At 41.5% G+C, this 21,479-nt stretch overlaps 1 protein-coding gene across 1 annotated transcript in view; it reads right to left on the bottom strand.

Moving 5' to 3' along the window:
• LOC124606883 (mannose-binding protein C) overlaps positions 1-21,479 on the bottom strand; it is an 806,223-nt gene that overhangs the window by 474,212 nt on the left and 310,532 nt on the right. The gene's annotated exons all lie outside the window — the stretch shown is intronic.

The following is a 21,479-nucleotide window of genomic DNA, read 5'->3' on the forward strand; positions in this document are numbered from 1 at the left end:
CAGATTAAAACTGTGTGCCCAACCGAGACTCGAACTCGGGACCTTTGCCTTTCGCGGGCAAGTGCTCTAACAACTGAGCTACCGAAGCACGACTCACGCCCGGTCTCACAGGCTGTGGCTAAGCCATGTCTCCGCAATATCCTTTCTTTCAGGAGTGCTAGTTCTGCTAGGTTCGCAGGAGAGCTTCTGTAAAGTTTGGAAGGTAGGAGACGAGGTACTGGCAGAAGTAAAGCTGTGAGTACCGGGCGTGAGTCGTGCTTCGGTAGCTCAGTTGGTAGAGCACTTGCCCGCGAAAGGCAAAGGTCGCGAGTTCGGTCCCGGTCGGGCACACAGTTTTAATCTGCCAGGAAGTTTCACTGTATAATGTTTCTGAAACTCAAAAGCTGGCTGTGCTGCCTGTACATACCGCTATGAACATACATCTCACTAATTTCCATCGGGCATCAACTACTTTGTCACCCCAGAGGAAATGCCTCCTGAAGTGAAAATACCCTGAAAGTATCGGAGTTCCTGACGCACGAATCCCCTTGGGACAAGTAGCACGTGCGTTTTTGTGAAGTCTGTCAGAGAATATGACGAAAACTTGCAGTTGCGCGGAAACGCAGATATTACTCTTTGTATAAAGGGAGACCTTTGCTGGCGACTGGCAGAGACAGAGAGGAGCCATTGTGAACGGACTGTACTGCAAGCTGTGCGTATCGAAACCTCTATTATTCTCGTACATGCTTCACGAACAGCTACGTTCATTCTTATCATTAGTGTTATCAATCGAAATTACTGCCACATTCCCTAGCGATATAAAATGGAACGAGAATGTGAGGACTGCGGTAGGGAAGACGAATGGTCCACTTCGGTTTATTGGGAGAATTTTTGGGAAGTGTGGTTAATTTGTAAAAGAGACAGTATATAGGACGCTGGTGCAGCCTATTCTTGAGTACTGCTCGAGTGCCTGGGATCCGCACGAGGCCGGATTGAAAGAAGACATCCAAGCAGTTCACAGGCGAGCTGCTGGATTTGTTACCGGTAGGTTCGGTCACCATTCAGGTGTTACAGATATGCTTCGGGAGCTCTCAAAAAATGGTTCAAATGGCTCTGAGCAGTATGGGACTCAACATATTAGGTCATTAGTCCCTTACAACTAAGAACTACTTAAACCTAACTAACCTAAGGACATCACACACACCCATGCCCGAGGCAGGATTCGAACCTGCGACCGTAGCAGTCCCGCGGATCCGGACTGCAGCGCCTAGAACCGTTCGGCCACCGCGGCCGGCCGGGAGCTCTCATTTCGAAGAATACTACTGAGAAAGTTTAGGGAACAGGCTTCTAAAACTGACTGTAGAATGATTCGGTTGCCTTCAACATACGTTTTGTGTGTAAGATGCGATGAATCAGGGCTCATGCGGCGGCGTATACATAGTCGTTTTCCCCCGGTTCTATCTGCGAGTGGCGCAGGGTACCCTCCGCCACGCACCGTACGGCGGCTTGCGGAGTATGTATGTAGGTGCTGATGTAGCTGAAATGCCGTAGGCCATTCGAGTGCGGCTTTCGACCTGTTGTTCTATGCGCGTGTCGACAAACAACGTCAGGGGTGACCTTCCGATTGGCACAGGTCACATTAGCAACACACCTGCGCGACACACCGGGTTGATGGAAAACTTAGATATATTATTCCCAGACCAAGTTCAATGAACTTTTGACATAAATTTTGCTCATGTACGATCGTGGGCACGTGTGCATGGCGAAGACGAGTAATATTCAGAATCGGGTTGTAATTGCTAGAGATGGTAGGTGTGTGAAGGTGCATTGAGCAAACCTGGTATTTGATTGGTTTAATTGAATCGAGCTGGGCTCACCTTGAACGTAATTAGAAAATTACGACATCAGTCTGAAACTTTGGAGAAAGCGTTGGTACTTTACTGGTGGGCGGACAATTGGTTTTCAGCGTGTCGCAATGGCCTGATAGCCGATATTATTTATTATTATTTATTGCCAAATTATAGACATGTTACCTGATGATGAAAACAGGTCGTACATGTTACAATTTTCGTTTTTAATCTTTTTAGAGTTTTCTTTTCTTTTGTTTTATCTACAACATTTACAAAGAATGATACTTTTCAAAATAACAATAATTTAAGGTTGAAATATAAATAACATTTTGTTGTTTCTTTAAGAATAATATAAAAAGATGATAGGATAGAGGAGAGATTTGTTAGGCGATAGTCACAATGAGGAGAATGATGTTCAGAATATGTTTTAGGACAACAGCTTGTACCGAGCTACTCGAAGATTGCTCATTAATCATGAGCCACTATTAAGTGCTGGAATCTCGGATGTTGTAATAGTGCAATGACTATTTACTTCTCCCTGTCTCTTAAATCAGTTTGTTAATGGCGCAATCTCAAGGTTTAATCTGAAACCCACTATTTACTGCCATGAAAATAAAGTTCACTCAGCATGCGCTGTCGCTTTAGCGAGGATGCATCGAAAAGAAGCGTCCCTTCTCACGTCTTGAATACTTCCTTCCGAAAAGACTGTATGTTTCCTATTGTTATCTTAACGATGGATAACTTAGCTCGATATAAGCGTTGGAGTAGGTTGTATGAAACGTGTGAATGCCAGGTGTTTTATTGTCACTGTTAAAACATTTCAGATACCAAATGTTTCAGAGAAGGTGCCTTAGCTTGCAGTATACCTTTTCGAACATCTCTGCGTTTTTTTGCAGTGCTTCCCAGAAGCCACTTTCACATGTCTGTGCTAAATTTCCTGAGCTTAAGCTTGGGAAACGTGGTTTAGAGTTGAAGTAATAAAAAGAAGTCATCCGGGTCAAATCGTGGGAACAGATTCGACACACCGTTAAGAGATGTTTGATATTTTTCCAGATAAATGAGGATGAAAGGAGATAACACAGCGACGCAACACTCAAGACTAATATTCTCTCACAATGCAGATTCCTTCCCTCTCAATCACCGTAGCACACTAGGCGCAGCCCTCTACTTTTTGTCCGGCCAGAGAGCAAAAGTTCGTTATCTGAAATGAAATGCCAATCCAAGAGCTCAATTAACGTTTGCTTGCCGTTTGATCATTTCATGCGTACGTTCTTTGGATGAGAAAAGTAAACAGAAGACAATATTTTAATGTTTCGCTAGCGCAACAAAAACTCCAATGACAACAACCATACTGAAGGAATCTTTCCGGAGTTAAACTGCTAAAAACCAAATTACATTAAAGTTACTGTTTTGACCATCTAGAGCTATATGAAAAGAGCCTCGAAGTGTGTTAAACTGGGACAACCAAGAACGAATATTAGTTAACGGGACGTATCTGAGTTGATTCTTGTTTTGTGATACATTGGTCACGTTTGGGTCTCGTGTAGATAAAGCTCAAAGACGAATGGATGGAATAAATGAAGCAAATTCGGAAGCAATGCTGAAAATAAATTATCATCACCATCTATACCCGGAGGTGAGTCTTTTGGTCCGTTCCGTCGCCTTCAAAATTGGTCAAGCAATTTTTCTAGTCGGTGTTCGTAAAGAACTTTTTCCTCTTGGTTTATATTCTTTTCGTGATTCTTACGTCTGGGATGCGGTTTGTGCTCTTTCCATCTTTAACGATATTGTTTTATTGTGCCATTGATGTTTTGCACATTCATTTGAGCCCGAATGTCATTATTTCTCTTTTTTCGTTTTGAAGTACATCCAGCTACGTATTTAAGCAAGATTATTTCACGTGCTTCTGTTCTCTTTTCATCTCTCTTCTTAATGAACAAGTTTTCGCATCCACAAAGCAGCACAGGCATAACCATACCCTTGTAGAGCTTCAGTAGAATATCTCTGTGGACTTCCTTTGTCAACGTTCTGCGTATAGTTCCACGTAATAGAGATGTTCGGCTTGTACTCCCTTTATTATTTTGCTTAAAGACGACTTGTTGTAGCTCATTGCCTTTCTGGCGATGACACAGTCATCAGCAGAAAGCAGTGTACTGACGTCCACGTTATTAATTTTAAATTCTTTTATTGCTGTACATCATCGGTTTATTTCAGCCATAGTATGCCTGCTGTCCACTATTTTTATTTTATTTTATTATTTATGATATAAACCCTACACAGTTCTTACGCGATAGATTCAATCTGCATCTTAAAATTTCGCAGAGTTAGCTTCGATTTACATTATCAAAAGCCTTTTGGTAATAAGTAAGGGAAAGAAAACCTGTTAAATTATAACAAAGCTAAAATAATATATAATCATCACATCCACAGGAAAGGACTGCAACAGATTATCAGCGGAATTACAGACCAGAATCTGAGCTTTTTTTAAATTTAGAGGCGTTGCAACACACCTGGATCGACAAGAAAAGAAACACAAGAAAAACAGGCCTACAGTGATTTTGGTACACTAAAAAGGAATTTTTAAAACAAAGATTCAGATACATCTGAAACAGAAAGTTTATGATCACTATACTGGGTGATCAAAAAGTCAGTATAAATTTGAAAACTTAATAACCCACGGAATAATGTAGGTAGAGAGGTAAAAATTAACACACATGCTTGGAATGACATAGGTTTTTATTAGAACCACCCCATATTGCTAATCACGTGAAGGATCTCTTGCGCGCGCCGTTTGGTGATGATGGTGTGCTCAGCCGCCACTTTCGTCATGCTTGGCCTCCCATGTCCCCAGACCTCAGTCCGTGCGATTATTGGCTTTGGGGTTACCTGAAGTCGCAAGTGTATCGTGATGGACCGACATCTCTAGGGATGCTGAAAGACAACATCCGACGCCAATGCCTCACCATAACTCCGGACATGCTTTACAGTGCTGTTCACAACATTATTCCTCGACTACAGCTATTGTTGAGGAATGATGGTGGACATATTGAGCATTTCCTGTAAAGAACATCATCTTTGCTTTGTCTTACTTTGTTATGCTAATTATTGCTATTCTGATCAGTTGAAGCGCCCCATCTGTCGGACCTTTTTTGAACTTTTGTATTTTTTTTTGGTTCTAATAAAAACCCATATCATGCCAAGCATGTGAGTCAATTTGTACCTCTCTATCTACATTATTCCGTGATTTATTCAGTTTTCAAATTTATACTGACTTTTTGATCACCCTGTACATCGCCAGATTTGAGTTATGGGAGTGAGACATGGTGTTTTAATGCGAAAACCATTCAAAACCTGAGGAAAGCTAAGTGAGAAATAAAGAGGTGCATGTTGGGAATTGCTGGGTCTGGCAGGGGAAACAATCAAATGAGCCGGAAGACTGGAGTAGAAGACGTAATTACGGTTATAATCAACATCAAATAGAAGAACAAGGAAGATACAGCCAAACGAACGGATATTAGAGGAAGTTCATTGCTGCATTCCAAGAGATAAGAAGAGACTGTGAGGACGACCTAATGGCGGATGGGCAGATGACATTACAAAATAGGCAAGAACAGCGTACTCGTGCGTCGCTAAAAGTGTAAATGTTTAGAAAAGTCTGGAGGTGGTCTTCAACCAGTAGTAAGAGCTGACGACAACGACGACGGCGACCACCATGACGGCGATGACGTAAATGTTGCTTCAGTACACACAGGACAGACTGGCTGTGTCAGAAAAAGCAGAGGAATTTGCTAGCACCTAATACAAGTTCAGGTTTTAGGAAGTTTTTTCTTCAGTATTTATCTGCAGTGCGGTACTTCAGATAAGAAGAGTTTAGAAGCTTTTCTGATGCGTTGCTACAGAAAAATGCTAAGATTAGATGGATATATCGCGTAATTAATGAGGAGGAACTGAAGCTAACTAAAGAAAACCGAAATTTACAACAGAACTTAGGTAAAAGAAGGGATCGATTGATAGCGCACAGCCTGAGGCACGAATGAATCGTGTTTCGTATCGTAGGGAAGCGTGGAGAGAAAAACTGTAGAGAGAGACCAAGGGATGACTACAGAAAGCAGGTCCAAATGGAAGTATGTTGCGAGTACTTACTCAGAAATCAAGATGTTTGCACAGAATAGGACAGCGTGAATAGCCGCATCAAATCAGCCTCAGATTGAAGACCACAACTAACTCAGAAAAGTGGCTTCGAGTCCGAAACTGACGAGATGGCTGTACGATGTAGAAACCAAATGTTAGTTTAGAACTTAGTGCTTGTATAGCCTGACGTCATGACACCATTTATCACTTCTTCGAAGACCGCGTAGTTTTTAAGTTACTTTGGTCACCAGATCAAACCGCGCCTACGTTGCTTGTAACTAATTAACTGACAAGGGCTTAATAAACCGAAAGCCGGTTAGTGGTAAACAAATGTTGGTCGAGACAAAAGCAATTTGTTTTTTTTCCCCTATAAATATGAAACGTCCCCTTTGAAAAATTAATGAATGACTGTGCTGATAAACTCCTACGTTATTTGATTTTCAAACAGCTGAGCAAAACTGAACGTACTCAGACATTCACTAAACTGACACACAATATTTTTAGCGCAACGCAATTTGACATTCAGTAATACCTACAAAAGAATGGCCCTGAATAACAATAACCGATACCTTTCATGAATTCTTACCTCACAAAAATCTTTGTTACTCAAACTACTGCAATACAGCGAGCGCCACTACTGCCAGCTAAATAAAAGATTCAAACTACTGAAGGCACTAACTACTGATAGGCGTAGCAAATGAAAGACTTTGATAGAGAACAAACAATGCGTTTACCCTTATAGTGTTCAAAAGTCATAATATATATATATCAGTTCTTGACATCCAGTCTTACAAATTTACTCTTTCTGATGCACACACGCCCAGATCATCCGCTCTCAAAATTCTGCCATCCCTCTCCCCACATCCACCACTGCTGGCGGCTCACCTCCAACTGCGCAACGCTACGCGCTGTTCACATCCAACTGCCCAACACTAGAATATTCCAACAATGCAAACCTGCCACAGACTACACACAGCATAGTCAGTGATTTTCATACAGAGCGCTACGTGGCGTTACCGACATAAAAACCTAAACAGCCTACTTACAAATACTTCCTCTGCTCGAATAAAGGGAAAAATGTTGAAAATCGTTACTTTAAGCAAATATTGCAAGTAATGTAAATTTTTTCCGGTGCTAGTACTGGTGTTAAGGCTAATGCAGAATGCCGTAATCGGCATCCATTCCAAGGGGTAGTAAACGTCTTCCGTGTGGCCTCTACAGAGAATTTAAAAGTGAGGTAACTGTACAAAACAAGCGCAGTAAATGGAATCAAAATGAAGGGACCACAGGGAAGCGAAATGGAAAAACCCAAGAGCTTAGGGCGAAAATTACTGCGTAATTATTCCCACTAACGCAAAGCACCGTAACAACGCCGAAAACTTTCGCACTCTTATAACCATTTACACGCGGCCCTGGCCAAAAACCTCCCTGAGTTGCTAACGGATCACAACCGTAAAATGATACACCGAGACGAACCAGTAATTTAAATTGCTGAATCAGCATTCAGACGTTCACCTGACGTTGGGGCCGTAATTTTAGGCAGTAACGATCAGATGTTCTCTGCCGACACACATACTACCGTCTTTTTCTCAAAAGTTTAACGCAAACTTGCCGAATATTGCTGCACAGAAGACCTTCGTTGCGTATAAGGGGAAACCTTTGCGTTACTTTGTGCTCGTTTCTTACTTGAGTAGACCGTTAGTTAACTCGTCTGCGGTTGCTTTTTGTCTTGGTTTATGTTCCTCAGAGAGAAAGTGTGGTCGTTGAACGAGAAATGAGGTGCTGTTTACAGGAAGCGAATCGCATCATCTTATATTACAGACACTCCCCCTCGCTTAACGAATCTCTTCAGCTCACCGGATAACATTGTATATGAGTGACCTAGAAGAAGCTGTTAGCATGAACTTCGCAACAGGGTGCAAAAGGAAAGAGTAATATATGCGAAGGTAACCAGCGAACACTCTCGAATACTGTAATACTGCTGATTTGCACGTTTATTACATTTGAAATTTCAGTGTTTTTTATGTACATAGTATCAACGGTACAGCTTTCAATTTTAAGTTAGTAGTGGGGCAGGAAGGAGAAAATTGTGTTCAACTCCTGGTAGGACACCCTATGGGATTGTGTTACCGTCCAATACAATCTACGGGATAGATGAACTCTATTGTTGATTTAGTTGGCATCTCTCCTTCGGAAGTTGTGAATTACGTCTTGTGATTGTATAAGCTCTCTTACCTTGCTGAAGACACACACACACACACACACACACACACACACACACACAGACCAATTTAATTTATATTTGGGACAATGTTGGTTCAGACTCAAATTAAAAATACTCCTTAACCTCCGGTTCCACGGAGTTTTTTAGAGATGTTTCTTTGCTTAACAAGTCAGAGCTGCAACCGAAATTGTCCTCCCAAATATTTCTAATTCGGACGTTCTGCGGTCCATTTGGTTGTAAAGACTCGCATTGTAGGATAAGCTCTCACCTGAAACAGCTCTGCCTGTCCGCTTGGTTGGGGGGGGGGGGGGGGGGGGGGGGGGAGGAGGAAGGGGAAGGGCAATTAAATGCGTGTGAAAAATCTAAAAATTAAAAAAAATACATTTTCACATTGGATCTGCAGTATATGACTAACAACTAATGAACTTTAATTGTCATTATACACACAAGCATGTCTTAACACTGGCGTCCCGAAAACGCTGGCAACCTAAATTGACAGGAACTGTGTTGAATGTTTTTGTATTTATGGGCCTTCTTTTTACCAATCCAAAGTAACGTGTTTAAAATCCTTCATTGTTGCAGAAGATACAATTAGAAGCATTAAACTTCCGCTCAATTGCGCATCCAGTTACATATGGCGGCAACAAAATCCCTTGTTGTAAATCGTGAATGTGTTACGGGAACAACAATAAGGCAGCAAAAAAAAAGGGAAATAAGGAAAAAAATATTGAGTGGTACCGTCAGACAAATAGTTCTCTATCTTACTTCTTCAATGGCCTAGTCATTGCAAACAGGCGACAGGGCAGTGAAAAAATTTTTAAGAATTGATTTCTTTTTTTATGTTGCTATCCCAGACTGAAACTCTACCGGGGAGGCTCGATTCCCATCAAGCTACCTGAATCTCGATTTTTTTCACAGTTCCTCTAAACCATTGTAGGCTAGTGTCAGCTTTACTGCCAGGCTGGTTCGCACGATACGGCTAAGGACGTTTTTCTTCCCCTACCTTGAGCACCTTCACCGATGCTGTGTCATATGACAATCATGTCTTCGCAGACGTTGAAATTTCATCACCCACCCACCATCTAAACTTTCGACTCATCAAAATACACCATTTTACTCAAAATTTACCGCCAGATTTGATCCGGACGGCATTTTGCTGGCATACTCTTCTAATCTTCTCAACGTGGAGCACCAACTGGAAAAGCAAGAATCACTTTCACAACGGAAAAGAGGACGTTGCCATGTTTTCTTCCTCTGTCTGCTTCACGGACAGGGTGTCGTACGCAGTGGCATCATTTCTTTCATCCATGTTACTTCTCGATCTACCAACAAGAATCTGAAGAGAGAAAAATAATCTTCAGTCTGGGCTTTATTTCAGTTTCAAATGCTTACGTGCCTTAACATCCATTTCGACTTTTTCCACTCTGTATAGTCAATGTGCATTATAACTTACCGAGCGAGGTGACGCAGTGGTTCGACACTGGACTCGCATTCGGGAGGACGACGGTTCGATCCCGCGTCCGGCCATCCTGATTTAGGTTTTCCGTGATTTTCCTAAATCACTCCAGGCAAATGCCGGGATGGTTCCTCGGAAAGGGCACGGCCGACTTCCTTCCCCATCCTTCCCTAATCCGATGAGACCAATGACCACGCTGTCTGGTCTCCTTCCTCAAAACAACCAACCAACCATTATAACTTAGACATTAAAGTGTTCTCGTTAGCAGTAATTCCGTTGAGACACAATTGGGCTACGTAGAATTTTCGGACGGTTGTCTCCCCGGTATTCACTTTTCGTGACACTGGGCGAGACCATTTCGACGTTTCAGTTACTAGCGCATTCGTTCTCCGTTTCAAAGGAAGTATTTCATTTGTGATTTTTTGCAGAGAAAACACTTGAGCGTCATCTTCACAAGTTCTTCCATATTCTGAGCCTTCCAGATGGCTGTAACGTTCTTTCCTCTGCTTCCACGTCGTGCAACTGGAGAGAATAGTTCCCAGATCAGTTGCGCTCTTTATAAACCAGTGTCTTTTCTACTACAAATTCATTGGATTTTCTTCACTTCTGTGCAGGGCCGAATGTGCATTGCATTATAGTGAACGTCATGGGAATTTTATGAAAGATATAATATGTCGTTTTCTCGAAAAAATGACCTAATAAATTATAGTTCATTGAGGTCATCATCTGCCAGCAAATGAGGTATCATGCCGACAAAAATCTTCGATTCATTTTTGTTTAATGAATCACGCACTATTAGTATGAGAAGTGAACAATTACTCCGCATTGGAAAGCAATAGCAACACTTCCTGAACGGTTTAAGCGGCATTCCGGATCTGGAGTCGCACTCACACCTTCGAGTCGACAAATCACCTGAGACTGCCTCACGGCCCGAGGACTTACAACTTACTGGGGGTGTTGGAAGCGACTTTCCTGTACCGTATAATATGTCCCAAAGGTTTGGAGTGAAAACTCTTCAGGTGGTGGAGCTCCTTAATCTGACTGCTTTGAGATAAGGAATCAACGGTCAGAAAAGAATGCTTAGACAGGTCCATATACTGAAGCGCCAAAGGACCATTTAAGGAGTGTACCGTGAGTATCAGGACTACGGTAAAACATCAAATGTTCGACATCGCTGCGATCGGAAAAAGATTCTGCAAGAACGGGACCAACGACGACTGAAGAGAATCGTTCAACGTGACGTAAGTGCAACCCTTCCAGGTAGATGCTATTTTTCTTGACTTCCGGAAGGCGTTTGATACAGTTCCGCACTGTCGCCTGACAAACAAAGTAAGAGCCTACGGAATATCAGACCAGCTGTGTGGCTGGATTGAAGAGTTTTTAACAAACAGAACACAGCATGTTGTTATCAATGGAGAGACGTCTACAGACGTTAAAGTAACCTCTGGCGTGCCACAGTGGAGTGTTATGGGACCATTGCTTTTCACAATATATATAAATGACCTAGTAGATAGTGTCGGAACTTCCATGCGGCTTTTCACGGATGATGCTGTAGTAAACAGAGAAGCTGCAGCATTAGAAAATTGTAGCGAAATGCAGGAAGATCTGCAGCGGATAGGCACTTGGTGCAGGGAGTGGCAACTGACCCTTAAAATAGACAAATGTAATGTATTGCGAATATATAGAAAGAAGGATCCTTTATTGTATGATTATATGATAGCGGAACAAACACTGGTAGCAGTTACTTCTGTAAAATATCTGGGAGTATGCGTGCGGAACGATTTGAAGTGGAATGATCATATAAAATTAATTGTTGGTAAGGCGGGTACCAGGTTGAGATTCATTGGGAGAGTGCTTAGAAAATGTAGTCCATCAACAAAGGAGGTGGCTTACAAAACACTCGTTCGACCTATACTTGAGTATTGCTCATCAGTGTGGGATCCGTACCAGATCGGCTTGACGGAGGAGATAGAGAAGATCCAGAGAAGAGCGGCGCGTTTCGTCACAGGGTTATTTGGTAAGCGTGATAGCGTTACGGAGATGTTTAATAAACTCAAGTGGCAGACTCTGCAAGAGAGGCGCTCTGCATCGCGGTGTAGCTTGCTCGCCAGGTTTCGAGAGGGTGCGTTTCTGGATGAAGTATCGAATATATTGCTTCCCCCTACTTATACCTCCCGAGGAGATCACTGATGTAAAATTAGAGAGATTCGAGCGCGCACGGAGACTTTCAGACAGTCGTTCTTCCCGCGAACCATACGCGACTGGAACAGGAAAGGGAGGTAATGACAGTGGCACGTGAAGTGCCCTCCGCCACACACCGTTGGGTGGCTTGCGGAGTATAAATGTAGATGTAGATGTAGATTGCTGCAGATTTCAATGCTGGACCATCAACAAGTGTCAGCGTACGATCCATTCAACGAAGCATCATCGATATGGGTTTTCGGAGCCGAAGGCCCACTGGTGGGCCCTTGATGACTGCACGACACAAAGCTTTACGTCTCTGCTGGGCCCGTCAACAATGACATTGCACTGTTGATGACTGGAAACATGTTGCCTGGTCGGACGAGTCTCGTTTCCAATTGTATCGAGCGGATGGACGTGTACGGGTATGGAGACAACTTCATGAATCCATGGACCGTGCATGTCAGCACAAGCTGGTGGAGGCTCTGTAATGGTGGGGGGGCGTGTGCAGTTGGAGCGATATTGGTCACCTGACACGTCTCTCATCAACTGCATCCATTCATGTCCATTCCGCGTTCCGACGGCCTTGGGCAATTTCAGCAGGACAATGTGACACGCCACACGTCCAGAGTTGCTATAGAGTGGCTCCAGGAACATTCGTCTTAGTTTAAAGACTTACGCTTGACACCAGACTCCCCCAACCATGAAAATTATTGAGCATATCTGGGATGCTTTGCGGTGTGCTGTTGAGAAGATATCTCCACTCCCTCGCACTCTTACGGATTCAGGGACAGCGCTGCAGGATTCATGGTGTCAGTTCCCTCCAGCACTACTTCAGACATTAGTCGGGTCAATGTCACATCGTGTTGCGGCACTTCTGCGTGCTCGCGGGGGTCCTGCGCGATATTAGGCAGGCGTGCCAGTTTCTTTGCTCTTCAGCATAGTTAAACGTTACATACATCATTTAAACGATTTTTTTTTCTTTTCGAAATGACGTGAAACGAGTCCGGTTACACTATATCGATGAATGATCAGTTGTAATATTAAAAAGGAAAATACTTCCCAATATTCTGCAAAATTATATTTATTTGGTCACAAACCGGTATTCTGCTTCCCAGGCCATCTTCAGGTGACAGCTGATTGTTGCAAACACAGATAAACATCCAAATCAGCCTTTCAGACAGAACTACAAACGATCAAAGAAATCGCTTCGGCAAAGGCCACAGCTCTGCCCTATTGATAATAATCTACGAAAAAAAGGAAACGAATAAAATTCCACCACTTTTGTACGCTGGCCAGCAGCAATCACTCAATAGTTTCAAAGTCTGATGAAATTCCGTACATTATCAATATTTGAGACAATCTTGCAAAAAAAGTAAGGTCTTGCAACTACAGACCAATGGTACCAATACAGTTCAAAATGCAGCCCTTCCCACCGAGTGATGTATATAAAATCACTTGCAATGAGTCTGAAAAGGCGTATATTGATCAGACACAGCTGTGGCAATTACGCTACGAGAGAAGCTGGCGAATAACGAAGAGAGATTCGACCTTAATTGATCATCTTTTAGCAGAAAACCATCCGTATGATGTAGAATGTGAAGTTTTACATTCTACCAAAAGAAATCAGAAAGAAGACCCTACTGGAAATAACGGAAATCTACAAAAACGTGACAAAGAATGCCAGCTTAGTATTACATGATCAGACTCAGTTTCCATTTTCCCCCTCGTTATTTTAAGTTTTCTTTACAAATAATAGATTCAAACTGTAAATTCATTTTATTTCTCATCATTTCTTACATGTTTCTTCACGTAAAAACTTTGTTTACCCTCCCTTTTTGTGTTAATGTAATTATTGTCAGTCATTTCTACATCTTCTGCACAAATAATATCTGTGTAAGTCATATATCTTGTTTATCTGTGTTTGCGACAGTCAGTTGTCACCTCAAGATGGCCTGAGAAGCCGAGGGCCTCTTTGTCACACATAAATGTGATTTAGCAGAACATTAGAATCTGTTTTCCTTTTTAACATCATCGTCATGTTATTCCCAACACTGACAAAAATTCAATTTAGTTTTAATCCTGAGATGGTATTTTTTTTTCAGTACTGATCATGCAACTACATGTTTTTTATAGGTTACCGGTTTTTGCACAAAAATTCGTACCTGGAATGAAAGATGATGTCCAGAAGAAACGATGTGAGGTTAGATTTAAAACTAGCTTTGCTACGTGTCAGGTATTTAATGTTAATTGCGTAAATAAAATGTGTTGTACTCCTTTCTAAGGAACTGATAGCTTTAATAATAGGTGATAAACATCATTTTTTCGTTTAGCGTTGTAGATATAGACATTATTATCCTTCCTAAATTATTTTTGTTAATGGCATGAAGGCCTTGCACCTTATAACAATTCGTAAATGTTCTAAATGGCAATCGCCAGCGTGCATAGTAATACCGCACGAAATTTTGACACAGTCTCAGACATCCCTGTTACCTATTCTACTGGGACGGTATTCTAGGGCAGCTCCACATTTAGGTAAAAAGTATTCACTGCGCAAAAGAAAATAATTGTAATTATGTGTGGAGTTCACGCAAGTACATTTTGCAGGCGTCACTTTAGTTAGCTGTAAATTTTAACCACAGCCTCACGGTACATTTATTCACTTATGAAATTCGTTAGCAACAATCCACGTGAGTATGAGTGCAACAGAGATATTCACAAGTACAGCCCTAGGGAAGAAATTATCTGCATTATATTTTAACAAATCTAGCTTTGGCTCGGAAAGGGATGAAATACGCAGCTATAAAACTCTTTGACGATCTGGTCATGGAAATAAAATGTCCTACAGGTAGCAATAGTATTTTCAGATACAGATGTTTTTCTTTGACATCTTCTTATATACCAATGAGGAATTCTTGAACAGAAATATGTAGTGATTTTTAGAGAAGACGCCTGTAAATGTTCAGCTGCAGCCATATATGTTTATAGGGATGTAATTGATCTAATCTTATCTTCACAGTACTTACGGCAGTGATACGTGGGGAGTGCTAGAACATTTACCACGATAAACTGTTTCTTGAAACTACGTAGGGACTTCAGGAAGTAAGCTACACATGTAATCCCACGCTAAGTCCATCGAACATCAAGAGTGGCGCATTGTCACAAGAGATTACGCATTCCTGGTTTTCTGCTGCGGTACGCTAAAAGGCACATCACAGCGTAGGAGTGAAATGACGCGGGAACTAGAAACATACTCCAGAGTTGAAGTATTTGGGACAGTACTATTGTTATGGGCAAAACGTCAAAACTGCCACACAGACTCGCCGAGGGAGCGAGGGAGAGGACATTTACTAAAAATGAGAATATTCATGCAGCCGTAACCAAGTAGTGGATTTCTGTTGTCGAGGGCTTAAACAATTGGTTGGTTACAGAGACTTGGTGACAATATTGAGAAATAATGTCCTGGTGTATCTTTGTCAGCATTCAGTAAAAGTTATCTGGACTGCCATAATAACGTTAACTTACTTTTTGAAATTCCTCGTATATAAGGGAGTAGAAATTCGATAAATCTGAATGGAATAATCCTTTCACCACTATATACGCTCTCCCAGAGGTATTAGTGTAGCGTCGGAATGAGGGGAGCTTTTTTGCAGTTTGGAGAAGTAATACAAAGCTACTGTCAGGCTGGAGCTTACAGCTGAGTTGAGAAGCTGGCTCCCTAGATTAAGTTAGCAGAGCGTAACCTGCAAAAGTCAAAGGCCCTGTTTCGATTCCACCATCTGTGCACAGTTTTAAGTTGTTACGAAGTTTCATACGTGCTGTCATCTGAAAATTGGTCTACTGTTCTTTATGGTGCATCTGGGGTTAGACAGATATAATAGCAAGCGTCCATCTGGCTCCTAATTAAATGAAATGAACTTCATGCAGTAAATTCGTTGTTGACGAAAATAAGCACTTATATTTAGTTGCAATTCAGTTAATACAACAATAAATCAAGCAACTCGCCACGCTTTATTATAAACGTTATAAAATGCCATTTTTTTGTCTTCGAATACTCTCATTCCTTCCTTCTGTGATACAGCGACGTCCGTTTCGAGGTCTCCTGAGGTACATAACACCTCGGTTTATGCAGTGAGCACCTTTCCTGCAGAACTCATAACATAAACGCACGTCAGTACCGCCTATTGTGTTAAAATGTTCACAATATTAGAAACAATGAAGAATAAACAATGTAAACTTTTGTATGCAGCAATGTTTTAAAGAAAGAGTCATCTTCGTATATGACGCCACTGAAGTGCTTTCGGCTGTAGGTGGAAGAGACAACGTGGCGGTAAAGAAAAGAAGAAGAGAGATTAAATGTTCCACCAATGTTAAGGTCAATAGAGACGGAATAATGAGCTTAGATGTACGGTACAAGTATGGGGGGAGCAATGTATCGGGGATTTGTCAAAGAAACAGTCCTGACAATCGCTGAAAATGACTCAAAGAGCCATTGGAAGCTTTATCAGGATGGCCTGCAGTGGATTCGAACCCCGCGCGTTTAGAATAAATGAATCTCTACCTGTACGACGTATCGTTAGGCAGTTACCACGAACCAGAGGCAATCGCATGGGCTGATTCGAGACATCGCATAAGAAACGACTTACGATGTCCACGGCAGATAAAGAAAATATGGGCGTCAAAGGAGGTCATTCTCGAGATACATGGGAAATGTAAAGGCGAAACCTCACAGTTCCGAACATCCTGTGCGCCGCGGCAGTCCTTTGGAGTGAACGTTTCCTGCCATGTGGTAACACTGTAACTGCGTCCGCTTCCTGTGGCTTAATGAATACCCGTGCTCGCGCGCAATGCAGTGTAACTGTGTGTTAGCGAAAGCCGTGTTCTCACAAAAGTGTTACATCCTTAAATAAACAACCAAGCGCATACTCTGGTCGGTTTTTTAGGTCGATTCTCAGGACATGTCTTCTTGGAACAAGTGAATTACAAGATGCAGAAAGGGCATATCCAACAAAAGTGAAAATGTTCAGTAGACACAAAAAACTTAATAGACTGTTCGAAACACAAAGTCTGCACTTGAACATTTTCCGCAGCTTTCCAGTATGTTTTGTCACAGTACTGAAAGAAAATTACTCCGACATGCGATATATAAGTCAACTATTGAACGTTATGTATATTGTACTACATATGCCCTTTTTGTAAAGTACCACTCTTACAATCACAGGAATTTTAAAAACTGTAATGAAACAAACTGCAAGAAACATTTTTTTATCATTGTTCCAAAAAAAGAATGGTTCAAATGGCTCTGAGCGCTATGGGACTTAACTTCTCAGGTCATCAGTCCCCTAGAACTTAGAACTATTTAAACCTAACTAACGTAATGACAGTACACACATCCATGCCCGAGGCAGGATTCGAACCTGCGACCGTAGCGGTCGCGCGGTTCCAGACTGAAGCGCCTAGAACCGCTCGGCCACATCGGTCGGCTATCATTGTTTCACATTATAGAAAATTAAGAGGCGAACAAAAGTGATAAGAGTCTACAGAGAAACATAAATAGAGTGATTTGGGCACTTTTCCCTCTCATTAATTGTCCTCTTCTTCTGTATTTGTTTCGAAAGTGTCTCATAAAACTCACTGTGTCCTGCACGAATATGTTGTACAAGTTTTTGCAGATACTACACTTTCTTTATCTCTACTACCAATGATGTTTGCTTACTAATAAGGTTGACTCGGAGGGATATTGTAACATATAAGAAAAAAAATGTATGCTTGTCTAGTCCATCAATATACTCATAAACAACAATCTTCCCTTTTATATTTCATTTACATACAATATGTTTCAACTTAGACAGTTGAAAACTAATTTTTCCTCGGGAATACCATTTCCTGCTGTCTCATATGATAGGCACACCTTTTATTTCTTGACAACTAGCATATAATCTACTTTGATGGATATACGTTCAGACACACCGTTTGCTCCCATAGACTCACAGTATTGTTCCACTATATTTCCTGTGGCGCTCCCTGATGAACCGTTTTACAGCTCCAAATTCAGAAAGGAATGTCCTCATACAGAGTAGTATGTCCCTATACAGAGAAGTAGTGTATTACAATTTTCAATGTTTCGTTATAGACCACATTATGCAGAAATCGAAACATTGTACGATTTCTGTTTCGTCCACAACACGTGTCGCTCAACAATATTAGATGCAACACACCTTGCTCTTTAATATTTTGTTGAACGTAGTCCATCAGGAGTTCAAAATGGCTCTGAGCACTATGCGACTTAACTTCTGAGGTCATCAGTCGCCTAGAACTTAGAACCAATTAAACCTAACTAACCTAAGGACATCACACACATCCATGCCGAGGCAGGATTCGAACCTGCGACCGTAGCGGTCGCTCGGCTCCAGACTGTAGCGCCTAGAACCGGACGGCCACTCCGGCCGGCCCACCAGGAGTTCTCTTGACAATTGCTTCATGATAAGCATACAGTGTGGCATGGCTGACATTCCATACTTTGCACAAAGGGAACAACTGTGCTCGATATGTCCATTTTGCATCCTTCAAGATAAGCAACAGCCAGTGAAATCACGTTACAGTAGGTATATGTGCGACCCTATTCCACGGTGCATAGAGCTACACTCCAGTTATCGGCTGATGCAAAAAACGAAGATTTCAAATTTTGTTAGCTATGCCCTTTCTGCAACGGTGTGCGGACATTTGCCACGGTATTACCCGCTCCGAAGGGTTGAGTCCCTTGTCTCCCCCCCCTCCTCATCGCTGTCGCGCAGTAAAGGTACTTACTGAGCCTTTCCGCTGGTTTACTTAACATAGGACCAGAATCTGTTTGGATTTTCGGCCACATTTCTAGAGAGAGTTTCGTTGTGGAAACTGTTAAATGTATCTCGCATTGAAATCCGCACCAAATTTCGAGCTTCAACAGAACTTCGCCAATCTTCGAGATTTTCCGTTCGTCTAAATTATACGTGCCTTTTTCGATGCTCCTGCAGCAGCTTTCTGTCGTGTTTTGTGTACCATGGGGGATCAGTTCCGTCTCTTATTGATTTATTTGGTATGAATCTCTCGAGTGCTGTTGATACACATATGGTCTTCACTTTGGAAGGGCTGGAGACTGTCTCTTAGAAAGACGTCAAACGAATTTTTAGCTGCTTTTATAAAAAGATATATTTCGCGTTTAGTTTTGGTGAATTTCTTTGTTACGGAATTGAGCCTCGCTACGACTGTGTGTTCACTAATCCCTGTATCCGTCGTGATGCTCAGGATTATTTGTGGCTAAGAGTTCAAGTCTGTTATCGTAACCATTTACAATTTGAATGGCCTAGTGAACTAATTGTTCAAAGTAATTTTGAAAAAAGAACCTAGAACAATTACGGATGTTGTTTTCTACCCATAGGGTCTATCTATTGGGTCTGGAAATGTATTTTTGTTACTGCCGACTATAAATGTGTGAGTAGGGTACCTATTTGTGATGAGACTCAAGTTTTCTTTGAACTGCTCAGCAACTGTTTCATCTGATACCGGGGGTCGCTAAAAGAAGCCAGTTATTTATTTATTCCGGTTGTCGAATATAGCCTGTGCCCATACTAAGTCACAGGAACTATCTGCTTCAATGTCGCTTGTGAGCTGGAACACACATTACATTATTTTTCCTTAAGTTGTGCTTCTTGTTTCTATTGTAGTGCAGATCATTACAATTACGGCTTTTCCCTCCAAAACCTAGCATGCTTTCTCTGTGACCCTGTAAATACCAGAGCTAAACAATGTAGAACAACAACGTACGTTACAAGCATACCATTCTGTATTACTTCATTTCCTTATTTCTGACATTTTAAAATTGTACGTCGCCTTTAGATGACATGTCAATCACAGATGTTCTTATCTCAATTTAGTGAACGTATTTTGAGTCATGTTTTGAACATTGTCACTCTACACTTTATTAGCTAATGTTTCGCCGCAGGGGATATCGGATTTTAGAGAGTAATTTAATATGGAGTATGTCGTTCTTGTTTTCAAACATTCACATATCCATTTCTTCTTTCCTTATTGTCTTTTGGGCATCTAGTTGTAGTAATTAAAGTAGGCACAAATGCAGTGATCAAAAAGAAATGATTAGCGTATACTCGAATCCTCTTTACGTCGTTGCTTTCTTGTTGCTCCCATGGCGATGGACTGTTTCCATCGCAATCAGTAAGCGTGAAAGGAAGCTACCGTGCAGACAGAGGGATCTATATTTATACTTGGCAGAACTAATTACATACTGACATAATCGTCGGTATTGCTTTCGTTTCCCAAAAGTTACAAATATTTCGATTTCGGAAATAAGCTCTGTATTTCGCCAAGATGTCGAAGAAGAAGGTCCCTTACGTACTGGTAGTATCGAGTAAGGTGTGGAGACGGCGGTCTGAAAGCGGACAGAAGAAGTACGAGGAAGGGCGTCCCTTACCTGAGGGATCGCTACCTGGCGAAGAGGCAAGTGTGGCAAATGTCCGGCGTAGCAAATGTCCGGCATTCTCTGCAACTTGTAGTTCAAAGGTTTTTTATTCAAAGGGCTACTGCTGTGTCACCCAACAACCTGAGTGTAAACCTTTCCTTTTTTTAATGTTCACAGTTTTATTCCGTAAATCCAATAAAAAAACTGACAGATATTTCAATTTTCATACAAAAAGATTTGGTACTGCAATCATAAAAAAACAAGCATTTATTATGAACATAAACTATAAGACAACAATGTACATGGAAAAACAGTCAACATGAAAACTGAGTGTATTGTTACGCATCACCAGTGGTTCGGTGGAACTGCTACATACAGAGTAAAGAAAATTTCGCGCACTCTGACTTCGCAACGCGATTTTTCACATACTGATAACACAAAGATGCCCCTCACAAAATTTCGTCCTGCGCGTATTTCGGGCAGAAAATGGAAGCCAAAGATTGGTAGTTTGGCAACTCTGTAACCAATTGTACGGTAACTATCTCTGTCAGCATAAAGGAGCAGTGTTGTGCAGTTGGTGTTTTGAATTAGCGTGCGTGAGATCGAGGGTTCGGTTCCAGCAGTCTGCGTAATGCGATGTCTGGCGTCTCAATCGTCGTACAGCAGTTCCTGTGGGTCTTCTGCAAAACCTTTGCACTTACTTACTACGAACAATTAAATGAAAATACAATTGTGTTCAGTGGTCAGCTTTTAAAGACCACTGCTGTTTCTTATTTATGTAAATGATATGCCCTCTAGCATTACAGGTGATTCAAAAATATTTCTGTTTGCTGATGACACCAGCTTGATAGTGAAGGATCTTGTGTGTAATATTGAAACAGTAACAAATAATGTAGTTCATGAAATAGGTTCGTGGCTTTTGAAAAATAATTTGATGTTAAATCACAGTAAGACTCAGTTTTTACAGTTTCTAACTCACAATTCAACAAGAACCGATATTTTGATCAGACAGAATGGGCATATTATAAGCGAGACGGAACAGTTCAAGTTCCTAGGCGTTCGGATAGATAGTAAGCTGTTGTGGAAAGCCCATGTCCAGGATCTTGTTCAGAAACTAAATGCTGCTTTATTTACCATTAGAACAGTATCTGAAATAAGTGACACTTCAACACGAAAAGTAGTCTACTTCGCATATTTTCATAC

Source organism: Schistocerca americana, chromosome 3, assembly GCF_021461395.2.
Source record: "Schistocerca americana isolate TAMUIC-IGC-003095 chromosome 3, iqSchAmer2.1, whole genome shotgun sequence".
In the NCBI taxonomy this organism is placed as follows: Eukaryota; Metazoa; Arthropoda; class Insecta; order Orthoptera; family Acrididae; genus Schistocerca; species Schistocerca americana.